Below are 12,362 nucleotides of genomic sequence, written 5' to 3' on the forward strand. Positions count from 1 at the left end.
TTAGCAGTGCTATCACAAGGGTAGCCTGAAAAGTTTCCAAAAAGTGCAGTATAATCATCACATCTAGTATCCTCAGAGTACAGAGGCTGGTGTTGAATGCCAAAGAAGTGCAAGACTGGGCCCCACACTTGCATCTTGGTGTAGCCCCTACTTTCACAAAGCAGAGACACAGCCCTTCATACTTCATTTTGCACTGACACACCAGCATTTCTCCCTTTTTTACTGTTAAGGACTCACAAGAGTTTTGTTTCTCCTCACATGGGCTGGAGTGATATGGGGGGAGGAGTTACATTGCTTCTTTTAATGAAGTCCAGAAAAATAAGGCAAGTCAAATTTTAACTCCTCAATGAACAGATTAAGCTGTGCTCTAAATCTTGCATAGCCACTCTGTAGTCAGCTCTGTACAGAATACAGAAGGGTTCAGCTGCGAAATTCAACTCTGTCTATGGGCAGTCTCTCCTAGAGTTCAGCAGTACTCACCTTCTGGGCCAGGCAGTTGCTGTTTCTCCCCATTAACAGTAGATGTATCCGTCCCATCCTTTGAATTACAAACCAAGCCTGGAACCCAAATTTAAGGATTCACAGAACTGGTCTGTTTTGATTTGGGCATAACTGTAGCTCTTAGGAAAAAAAAAAAAAGAAAAAAAAAATTCCCTTAGAAAAACTGTTCCAGAACTGTATTAAAGAGAGGAAAGGAATTATTTTAGTTAACATCTCATGACTTCTGCAGGATACAGAGACTGCTAAAGTAATTGCATTTTATTGCAATATTATTTATTCATTGCAGAGGCAAGGGAGGAGCAATGCAAGTAGGAAGGATCTCTAGATATCAATCTTTAGCAAAGATGTACAGCATATGCAAGTGCTGTGTTATATTGCATTAATGCGAGTGCAATGTGCGAATCAAGTGAGATCATCCTGTGGTGTCTGGGCCTCATTTGTAGTGTTAGATCCACCTTAGACAGGTACTGCATTTCATTTTGAAAGTGAAAACTAACCTGGAGGGGAACAAAACTTGGTGGAAGGGTGGTTTTCTTAAGGCTTGTACATTGCCTGACACATTAGGAAATCCCTGGCCAAATACTTTATTTATGTACACCTAAACGCATGGGACACCTTACCCTTCTCAGTGCAAATCGGGATTGCTCTACAAGGAGGGGAAGCACTACCAGTGGACAGCACAACAGAAGGACCGAGACACAGAAGATAGCTGCCAGGAGCAGTCTAAAAGCGTTTAAGTCAGTAAGGACCTGTGCCCTTGTGGAGCATCCACCTACAGGCTGAGGGCTCTGGCACTGCCCTGGTACCAGCACCAAGCTGCCCTGCTCAGAGCAAAGGCCTTTGCCATGGTGCGGACACTCAATAAAGAGCAAAACTGAAGGGAAACATGGAAGAACCCTGCAGATGTGGGTCACAGTGCTCAAAGGAATTTTTGCTCATTAGATAAGAAGGACACTGCAGTAATGAAAGGATCTGCTCCCGGTTCAATTTTGGTGCTTCACAACAAATTCCCCACGGCCAACAGGCCGAGTTACAGACCAGACTGGCAACTAAAAAGGTTCAACAATCTGGCAAGTAGACTAAGCTACCACAGGAGATAAATATTTTCCTTGGACTTTTTTGCCTTTCTCTATGAGGGAAAGGGATAAATTATGTACAGGAAAAAATTTCCATTTGTGTGTTGCATCTGGTAGCACATGCTGCAAATTGCTGATATCAAAAATAATGATAATGTGGGCTTTGAGCCCTTTGCAGCTGACAGTGAATTTAAATGTAATACCAAAACCCTCTCATAGAATAGGGGATCATTAAGATCTCCAGTCTGAAGACGGACAACTGCGAAACACAGAGGTGAAGTCACTTATCCAGAAATGTGCAAAGAGCACCAGCAGCTGAAACATGAACCGAGCTCATGTCTGATGTGTGCCAGGACCATCATTTCCCCAAAGCCCTGCTTTTTTCCTCCCAGCGGGAATACAGTAATGCTGTTGTACCTGACTCAGCACTCTAGACAATCTTTCAGTGAAGAGTTTTGATACAAGCAATGAGAATTATCAGAATAGGGGAAAAAAACAGGAGCCCCATAAATTTCTGCAGAGCGCACATGAGCATGCTATGTGCCTTCAAATGTTTCCAAAGAACAACATCGGGTAGGAGTACACAGGGCACTTGTACAAGGCATAAGAGATTCATGATTATTTATTTCCCAGAGCACGGCAGAAGGAAACAAATTACCCCACTGACTATTTTTCAGATAACCGGATTTGAAAAGGAGTAGTCAAGCATTATGTAAATCATGCTAAGCACAAAGTCGCTCCAATAACAATATACTCCCTATTGCTTTTGCTTTACTGGAGTCTAGGAGAATTCAGCAATAATCAAATTATTTAAAACTGACCAGTGAGCAAAACTTCAAAACCATTTTCATTACAAAACATTTGCCTGCAATTTAATAAGGACACTGTTTAAAAAAAATGGCAACTAAATCAGAATTACTGTGGATCCCTTACCTTTGAAACTGTTCCATTCTTTAAGCCATAAAAAAATAAAGACAGAGAGCAGGAGAGAGAGACTTATGTAAACCCATTCACAGGGTAGTCAGAAGTATGAGAGAAAAATGTCAACACTTGTCAAGTTAGATATAACAGACTTGAGAAACTGGCCACAGATAAAACAGAAGTGGACAACTGAATTCATATTAACATGGGAAAAGTGTCCAGAGCTTCTTACCTTGCTCTTCTTTACAACGGTATAAAAACAGAAGGAAAGGTTACACTGGGACATTGGAGTGGCTCTGATAGCCAACTGTGAGCACATTTATTCGTTTGGTTTAGAGCCGGCTGAAGGCCAAGTGAACCGTAACGTGTATCCACATTTGTGCGACCTCCAGTGCACAGCAGAGTGAGGGTGCAAACCCAGATGCAGAAAGATGTTTCTCATCCCCACAGGGCTCAGGCCTCACATCCTAGAACGTCTGGCACAAGCAAAAATAAAGACACCAAATGCGATGGAATTATCAGTTTCCTTCTGAGTCAGTGAGGTCTTCTAGGAAACTTGTCTCTACAGCTTCGCCTGTTCCTTAAATACATTTCTGTTTGCGAGTGGTTTAACCTTTGGAGTCACAGAACATTAGGGACTGGAAGGGGCCTTGAAAGATCACCTAGTCCAATCCCAAGAACACAGTAAGAAGCTTCATAAGCCCATATTATGCAGGCAGGCGAAGTCTTTCTCTGCCCACCAAATGCTAGACACTGATGCAATCATGGGTTTCCCATCTGTCATGAGAAAGAGTTCCCTCCAACAACAAGCACTAACAAACCTCCCAAAATCTGTAAACACACAGCCTCCAACTTCACAGCTTCAGCCTGTCCAGAGCTGTCCTACGCTGACAGCTTTTATCTTTAGGCGTGTAATGGAAACCTGGAGATCGGGTGACTTGTGTTCATTCTCCATCACACCAGCATAAATAACAGTAACACAAATGCGGCCCCAGCTGCACAAGCAGCAGCATTGCTTCCTCCCTGCCCTGCGCAATGAAGTTAGGTATCACCTGTGAAGCATTAAACATGCACATGTTTATCAGGTTGCTTTAGTACAGAACAGGAAGAAGACAGAAGAATTGGTATCTGGATTTGCCATGATTTATTTGGATTTCTTTCGAAGTCTCCCAGCCTCATTTTAAGGTTTTAACAGTGCTAATTCCTGATGGCCCGGACTATTTTCTAGCTTCACATGCCAGATGACAGGACGTCATTTTTGCCTTGGTTACCCTTTGAAAATCACATTACACCTCTGTTTTTCATGCGGCACTGATTGCTTATAATTGAGTATTTGGCAGAGAAGCGAGTGTCTGCAGCAGGAGGTATTCCTGACTGAAGCAAAAGGACTTTGTCCACAACGTGGGCAGGATTAAAAAGGTCTTGTAAGGATCAGCAGCAGCTCTTTGCTCATCCGCAGAGACGCTGGTAAGAACATAGCACTGAATAAGGAAACAAAAATAAAAGATAATGTATGGCATTTGGTGGCTGTCTTTTATAACCAGTGTATCCATATGTGAATTACCAAATGTGCTAACGGAGTGTAAATAGAATCCAGAGACAAGTGCCAATTCGTACACATTGCAGGCTACAAAGTGAAGTCTTCAGCATCTCTAGATGGGAAATTGAGGTATCAAAAGGCAGATGCCAGTCAGGAAATGAAACATCTGCAAGTTCATTTGAGGTGAAGAATTTTGCCAGAGAATACTCTCACATGAAGGCAGCAACCAGGCACTGTGTGTTTGGCCTCTGAATTCAAAGTGATAAGCCAGTTAAATGAGTTCTTTCAGCTCTCTGAAATGGCTCGAATTAATTAATGTTCAACTTCCTCCTAGTGCATGATAAGATGCATGCAGTGAGGATTGAATTAAAAGACAAAAATGTAAAGGACTAATTATGTTTACAATGCTGTGCTGCAGTACAGCAAGCGAAGAGATTACCTAAGCACCAGAGTCATCTAAGAGACCTGTATTTTATGAGAGATGTTTTCTTTCTTATTAATAGAAAACCCAAACAATGCGATTTGTCAAGTGGTGCAAATCAGTTATGTAATTCTCCTCAGATAGCCTCTTGATCATTAAAAATGGACAGCCAAAACCTAAGAGAATTCAAGTTTCTTTGGAAATAACTTATTTATCACTAGTACGATATATCCCAAATATTGACATTTAACTTGCTCCAGAAAGCTAAAGTGCAGTTGTTGTCCCCATAAGCAAGACAGGGCACACACAAAGAAAAGGAAAAGCACTTGGTCCAGTTCACCCAGTGAATCGTTTGTCAGAGCCAGTATAAGCAAAGTCTGAAAGTCTTTGTGTCTCAAAGACTTTGTCTCTGTGTTCCCCCGTGTATTGGACAAGAAAGCTACATGTTCTGCTTGTAATGTTACTCTGCAGCCATCATGACATCAGTTGCCTTTAATCCATTAGCAAGCTTTTTGACAGCATTGGGCAGGTGCAATTAGCCAGTTACAGCTCATGGACTGGTAGGAAATAGAAATTAAAATTTATCAGCCTTTCTACTAGCAGCACCTCACCAAGAAATGAAATTTTACAGTGCCAGTTGTAAGAGCATCACTAAAACCATCTCTTCCGTGACCTTGAGATTTTATCACCAGGCAGCAGAACAAAATCTGATAGATCTTCTGGGAGAAAGTTATGAATAAATAACTTGCATTTTGTATCATGTGCGTGCGTGTCATACATGAGTAATGCACATAATACAAATAATACACAGATTCCCCCTCCCCTAATACTAGCTTAATTTTTAATGAATTATTTTGGTTGCATCAGAGCCCCTTTTTATTATTAATAAAGGATTATTTTTACTGCAACATATTCTCCAGCCTCCAGACCGCATCCAAGAGACCATAAAAAAACTAAGAGTACCCTTGACAAATGTATTCTAAAAGATGGTCCCTGTCTGCCATGAGGCACAAATAAACTAAATACTGTGGATGGAGAGTGTTATTTTCATAGCCGTTCTGAACAATGAGGGCCCAGGTTCTCCTCTTTATTTCTATGGGAATTACACCTGAAGTGCTTCACTTGTGGTCATGTAGGAAGTTGGTGGCAGAAGTGGAAACAGAACCAGATTTAATTCCCAGCTCATTTTTCTAATCTCCCTTCCCTTCCCCCTTCACATTCATTATGAAGATTCGGATTACATCTACGTGGCAAGAACATATCAAAAAACGGGCATCTTTCCTTTCATTAAAGAGAAAGAAGACAAGACACCAAATAGATTTGAGACTTGGAAAGCTTCGTAAATCTAAGCTTCCCTTACCTCTTCCCAACAGAGCTCTCCCTGTGGGAGGTGCAGGTCTCTGAAGGAGGTGCTCTGGGGAGCAGTGCAGGTTCCCCATCCTCTATAACAGTCACCGTACTCGGTCAAACCTCTCTGTCCGCAGTCACTGTTCGTGAGTGCTGCTGGAGCCATGCAGCACTGGTGCATGTCCTGATGCTTTGTGCTGTCTTCCCAGGAGCTCCTTTTGCAATTTGACATGAAACAGTGTAGCTTCCCACATCTCTCATACTGCTGCCTATAGTTTGGGTGGTTTTCCGCCTGCTTCTTGTGTTGTTTTCATTCATGAGGACAAGATCAGGACCCCATCATTCCCACTTGTCTCCTGGATTAGCTTTGCTTACACTTCAGCATTTGATACTGCATATGTGGAGGCTCTTTTAACCTCTCTTTGGATACTCTGGTCCCGATAAAGCTCTCTTGCTCTCTGGAAATACTTCCCTAGGGTTGCACTTTTCTCACCTTATGATCTCTCCAGGGGTCATCCTCATCTGCCTGGGCTCAAAGCTTCTCTTGTCTCTTAAAATGAGAACGGTTTTTTCTACCAGACCCTTATAATCCCAAATACTGACATATTGAGTTTCACTGATATGTTGCTTAACAAAAAGCACGAGATTTCTTCTCTGTTAGAAAACAAAGGAAAACTCTAGATATGGAAACAATAGCATCTAATTCAACTACTGCCCTAGAAACACATCATAGGTTTACCCATCATCTTTTACTTTCAGTAGCCTCATAATGCTCCTCAACCACAATTCTCAAAGGATACCGCCATAGATAAATTTCCAGAATGCACAGTGGAGACAAGAAAAGCACACTGTGAAAATGCATGTGTTATTTTTATGATCAGGATTGACAAAATCTCATTGCTAGTTTTATAATAGCCTGATAAAGCCATAAAAAAATAAAAAGGGGGGGGGACATCTGTATGTCAGTGCTTTGGCATCAGGTTCACGGTACGGAATATACAAGCGAGCATGCTACTACTCTGGTCTCTCAAAGTTCACTGCAGAATAGCATGCTACAGAGCTATCTGCCAAGCTGCAAATACTTCTTTTACAGCTACCTCAAAAAAAGCTTTTTCTCATTCCAGCGTATTGAACTCCTGTATGGGTCTGCTCAGAAGAACATTGGCAACCGCTTCTTCTAGCACCATCTTTTAGGTAAATTCTATTGAGTTTGGGCAAATAGATGGACTTTTCACCAAGCACAATATTGTCTTTGTCAAGGCACATGGATCTGTTCCTGAATTTTCAATGTGTTTCATAGATTAAGGACAGAAAATGCCATCTGCTACTCTGCTTCCGCCACACACAAAGAGTTGCTGCGTATGCTGTTTCTGAGGGTTTGAGGTTATGGCCTTTCTCTGCTGCTTGGGAAAAATATGTAACACGTGTCATAAAATCAGTTACATTGGCTTCTTTGTAGTTTATCCCACATTGCCACTGTCTGCCAGGGGGTTTCCTGCTCACCAACAGCCAATACAATGGTTCTCCTCTTACATATCGTGTGATAACCTGACCAGCTGTAATGGTTTTACCAGGCACTGGTATCCAGCAGTGCCTGCCAACTACACAGATACCTACCGTGCTGCCAGAAACAAGTGCCTGTGCAATTCTCCTGACTTCTTCTGGGCTTCAGCTTGTCTTTGGTCTGAAACGTAAACAAGTGTGTAGATACAAAGCTTCAGCACTGGCAATGCAGTCTGAGGGTAGTCACCCATTGATAAGAAGGTACAAGGACATACACACAATATGGGAAGGAAAACACAAGCTTTGATCAGCCTGCATGTGGCTTGGGAGGGCCTGATCTTTGGCAGGAGAACTCATGTGAAGTGTGCTTAGCAATGGAAGAATACGTGTCATGAAACAGCACCGCCTCAGCACAGTCAGCCAGACATCACTAATAGCAGCAGCAGGGACACATGGATGAACTTACCTCTTTCTGAGAATTTCAAATGCTACTCCAGCCCATATTATGATCTTAAACCTTTTACTTCTTCATGAGAAATGAATCAAAGCACCCAAGACCCAGGAACGGACAACCACAAAAATTTGGACCAATACCACCTGTTTAGAACCAGTGCCACCAAAAAAGCATGAAAAGTGTTAGCAATTGGTGATTCCTCCCAGTTGGAGACTGAGACGTGAGAAGAAGGAGAGAAATGGATCAGGTGAATGATTGGCTGTGTGGCTGGGGCCACTCTCAGGGTTTGGGGTTCTATGATCCCAGATGCACCTTCAAGAGACAGGGCAGGTTGGCACTGGATGGGGTGCACCCGACCAGGTGGGGCAAGAGTGTTCTGGGCAGCAAGCTGGCTGGAACATCCCCATATGTAATAAATCAAGCAGGGAGGGCAGGAAACCAGCAAGGCTGAGCAAGGACCTGCTGGTCAAACTGAGGTTTAAAAAGCAAATGCACAGGCAGTGGAACCAGGGACAGGTGGCCTGGGAAGAGTACAGGGATGCCATGCAGATGTGCAGGGATGGGATCAGGAAAGCCAAGGCACAGATGGAAATGAACTCGGCAAGGGACGCAAAGAATAACAAGAAGGGATTCTGTAGGTACATTGGCCAGAAAAGAAAGGCCAAGGAGAGTGTACCCCCTCTGATAAATGAGAAGGGAGAACTGGTAACGACAGACATGGAGAAGGCTGAGGTGCTCAACAACGTCTTTGCCTCAGCCTTCACTGCCAGTCGGTTTCCCCACATCTCTCTCAATTTCCCGAACCTCTAGGTGAAGGTGAGGGAAGCAAAGAGCAGTTTTGAGGCCACCTGATGACACTGAATGATGACTGCATCCCAGGGCCCTGAGGGAGCTGGCTGATGGAGTTGCCAAGCCTCTCTCCACCGTATTTGAAAAGTGCTGGCAGTCAGGTGAACTCCCAGCTGACTGGAAAACAGGAAACGTCACTCCCATTTTTAGAAAGGGCAGAAAGGAAGACCTGCGTACTTGCAGCCCAGAAAGCCAACTGCATCCTGGGCTGTGACAACAGAGGAGTAGGCAGCAGGTTGAAGAAGGTGATTGTCCCTTTCTACTGTACCCTTGTGAGGCCCCACCTGGAGTGCTACATTCAAGTCTGGGGCACCCAGCACAAGAAAGATGTGGACCTGTTGGCGTGGGTCCAGAGGAGGGCCACAAAGTTGATCAGAGGGCTGGAGCACCTCTCCTGTGAAGACAGGCTGAGAGAGCTGTGGGTGTTCAGCCTGGAGAAGAGAAGGCTCCGGAGTGACCTCATTGAGGTCCTTCAGTAATTGAAGGGGGCTTATACCAAGGATGGAGAGTGACTTTTTACCTGGCCAGATAGTGATCAGGTAAGGTGTAATAATTTCAAAGTAAAAGGATGAAGATTTGGATTAGATTTCAGGAGGAAATTCTTCACTCAGAGGATGGTGAGGCACTGAAACAGGTTGACCAGAGAAGTTGTGGATGCCCCATCCCTTACGCTTTTTTCCCAGGCCCTGGGAAACCTGACCTCAGGTCCCTTCCAGCCCCAGCCGCTCTATGATTCCATGATCATGAACTACTACTGGTCATCACCAAAAGATAAGAGAGGAAGAAAAAGTAGAACGCAGATATGAATATTTCAGAAACTTAACTAGAGCAGGTGCATCTGGAAATGGGATATGCAGAGAAGGAGGATTATTATTTTTCTGATTAGTTCACTATCTCCAGCGACCACCTGAAAATCAGGCCTCTCCAAACTGTCATGACAAGCACTGCAAATCACTACTTTGAAAATCTTGACCTAAAAAGCAAATGTGTATTTTTAAATAATTAATAGCATTCTCTAAATGGAATTTTCCAGCCCAGAATGAGATGTACAGCTGGGTTCCCCAGAGAAGAGGTATTTATAATGGAAACACTGACACAACCGAAATGATAATGCATTGACTAGCAATAAAGCTTAACACATGCTTAGTTATTTCATTTTTTTTTATCAAATTGGACCTGTTCCCACCAAAACATCATGCCACTTTTCTGGTTTGTTTGACCTCAGTTTAAACATCTCTACAGTTTACAAAAAAAAAAAAAAAAAAAAAGCTGCCAGTCCAAATGCTTTCAAAATCTAATAAAAAATACAAGTCAATATGTACATAAAGAGGAAGACTTGTACCCAACAAAAAAGGCTGGTTATCTCTGCTGTCAGTTTTTTTTTTCTTGTTTTGTTTTGTTTTTGTTTTTTGTTTCTTGTTGTTTGTTTGTTTGTTTGTTGTTTTTTTTTACAGGAATCTGGGCATATTCCTACAGAGCTATCACATCATAATAACTCATCCTAGTAACTTCAGAAACAAGATGAGACTCTGCTCAGCCTGGCCACTGGCTATACCCAAACCTGGAGAGCATTGTCACATTTTCTTTAACCTTATGTTTCAATAGGAGCTGTCCTCCCTGCATTCTGGAAGATGGGTAACCTAAACCTTTAGCTAACAAAGGTTGTTTTTGAAACTGGACCTCCTACCTAAACCTTATGCTGCCTGGGTGAAAGCTGGACTACAAAGTCCCTGAAAAGGCATAGGACATACTGTCCTGTTAAGAAGTGTAAACCCACATTTAGGCCTGTTCATCTGGGAGAAAAGAGCAACGAATATGGAAGAGATCAAAGGACAAGCAAATTACAGGCAATAGATGACCAAACACCTCCAGAGAAGCTGTGGATGCCCCATCCCTGGAGGTGCTCAAGGCCAGGCTGGATGGGGCTCTGAGCAACCTGGTCTGGTGGGAGGTGTCATGCCCACGGCAGAGGAGTTGGAAGTGGGTGGGCTTTAAGGTCCCTTCTAACCTGAGCCTTTCTATGACTCAAAGCATGTGATTACTTGACATAAAATACAGAGACATGTTAGTATGAAACACCAGCATCCTTGTAGTAAACAGGATGTTTTCATCGATTTCCACGAGACCAGGAACCCATTCTCTGCATTTTGTCATGACTTAGACATGTGAGAAGAGAAATCAAATGGAGCTGGTGATAAAATCTGGGGAGGGGAAGATAGAAAATTTCCACCAAAATGCCAGTTTTTCAGCCAGAAATCAAAATATCCCAAAACCATTAACAGCATATACACTTCCTTCACTCAGGAGCCACGAGTGATCCTGCCTTACATTAACCATACTTCCTTGTTAAAATTTTTCTCAACTCTCTACCAGATTCATCATCCTGCTCTCAACTATGGGCTAGACTTGTGGGTCAGACTCCACTTCCCATGATGAACTGAAGTTTCTTCTTTGTGACAAGAACAAACACAGTCCAAGAAAACCACTGATACATTTGTTACATCCATGATGAAAAGCTTTCAAGGGAGACATAAACCAGATATTTCCCTTCTGGAGCTTAATGTTCTTCTGAGGATATAAAACTGCATAGCCACAAAAGTCTATTCAGTCATCCTACCCATTCTGTTCCCCTTATACTCAAAAATCTCATCTTTGCTCAAATGAGAAGAGGAGCAAGACACTTCTGTAAGTATACTTTAATATATTTCAGGAAAAGTCTCCTTTTAAATGACACCACTCAGCATTTTAAAGCCTAACAGCATAGACTCACTCACTCTGAAGTATACGGTGAGTCAAGTTGTTGACCCAAAACATAACACTGTTTTACAGTAACACATTTTTATAATCTAATAAATGGCAAGAATCATTTTGTAAGGCATAACACATTGGCTACAGACAAGAAATTCCTTGAGTGTCAGAGAAATGTAGAAAGATGAGTCAGGAAACTGCTACATCACCATCATCATGAATAATAAATTACATGCTGTAATATTTCCCTGCAGCACTCTGAAGCCAGTCAAGAAGGTAAAAAATAATAATAAAAAACCTTTAACTGTATAATATCAGTCCTTAATATACCATTTAAATTACATTAGTGCTGAATTCCATAAATAAATAAATAAACAGAAGATTCGAAAAGTGCAGCCAAGCAAGTTTTATCTTGACGTAAGTCCATGATGTTTTATTCATCTGCTGAGAAGAGAGAGCAGCTTGCAGCTATCCGGGGAGAGCTGTTACACACACGTGGGGAAGCAGAACAGGACGCAGCTCAGCAAAGCTGTTACACAGCAGAGATGCAGGGAGGGGAGCGGAAGGGGAAAAGTCTGTTTTTCTTCAGATGTTCAGGTGGCTTCAGTGGATATTTGTTAATCAGGGCAAGAACTATTTATTCCAGAAAGGAGGAAAGACAGCCACTCTATGAAAAGCAAAGTAAGTGAAGCTCAGGATGGAGCAGATTGCTGTTTCTGTCCAGTGGTAAGCGCGTGGTGTCCCTAAGCCATGCCATTACTGATGGCAGCCACGTGCCTAAGGAAGAGCAGAGAGCAAACCTCGCTTTAGAGGAGGGCGTGCAACATTCCCTGTGGGATTTATTTTCATGGGGCCATCTGCCCTCACCTTCTGCAGAGTATGGAGGTATCTATCACATGGGGGGAAATTGGAGAGGTGTTTCTCAGGCATGTAACACCTGCCTGCAAGACCAGCACCATACAACCAGACTACCGAGGCAAGAAAGGGTGTTTGCTACAGCAT

At 42.8% G+C, this 12,362-nt stretch overlaps 1 long non-coding RNA gene across 1 annotated transcript in view; it reads right to left on the minus strand.

Moving 5' to 3' along the window:
* Nucleotides 1-2,908: 2,908 nt before the first annotated feature.
* The window catches only part of LOC136790352 (uncharacterized), a 50,313-nt gene continuing 40,859 nt past the window's right edge, over nt 2,909-12,362 (minus strand). Inside the window, exons 2-3 of the long non-coding RNA XR_010830119.1 lie at nt 7,424-7,490; nt 2,909-3,979 (exon numbers count right to left, since the gene is read on the minus strand). This is a non-coding gene — a long non-coding RNA (uncharacterized lncRNA). The remainder of the gene's footprint in view (nt 3,980-7,423; nt 7,491-12,362) is intronic.

The sequence above is a fragment of the Anser cygnoides genome, chromosome 3 (genome assembly GCF_040182565.1).
Source record: "Anser cygnoides isolate HZ-2024a breed goose chromosome 3, Taihu_goose_T2T_genome, whole genome shotgun sequence".
NCBI classification, from domain to species: Eukaryota; Metazoa; Chordata; class Aves; order Anseriformes; family Anatidae; genus Anser; species Anser cygnoides.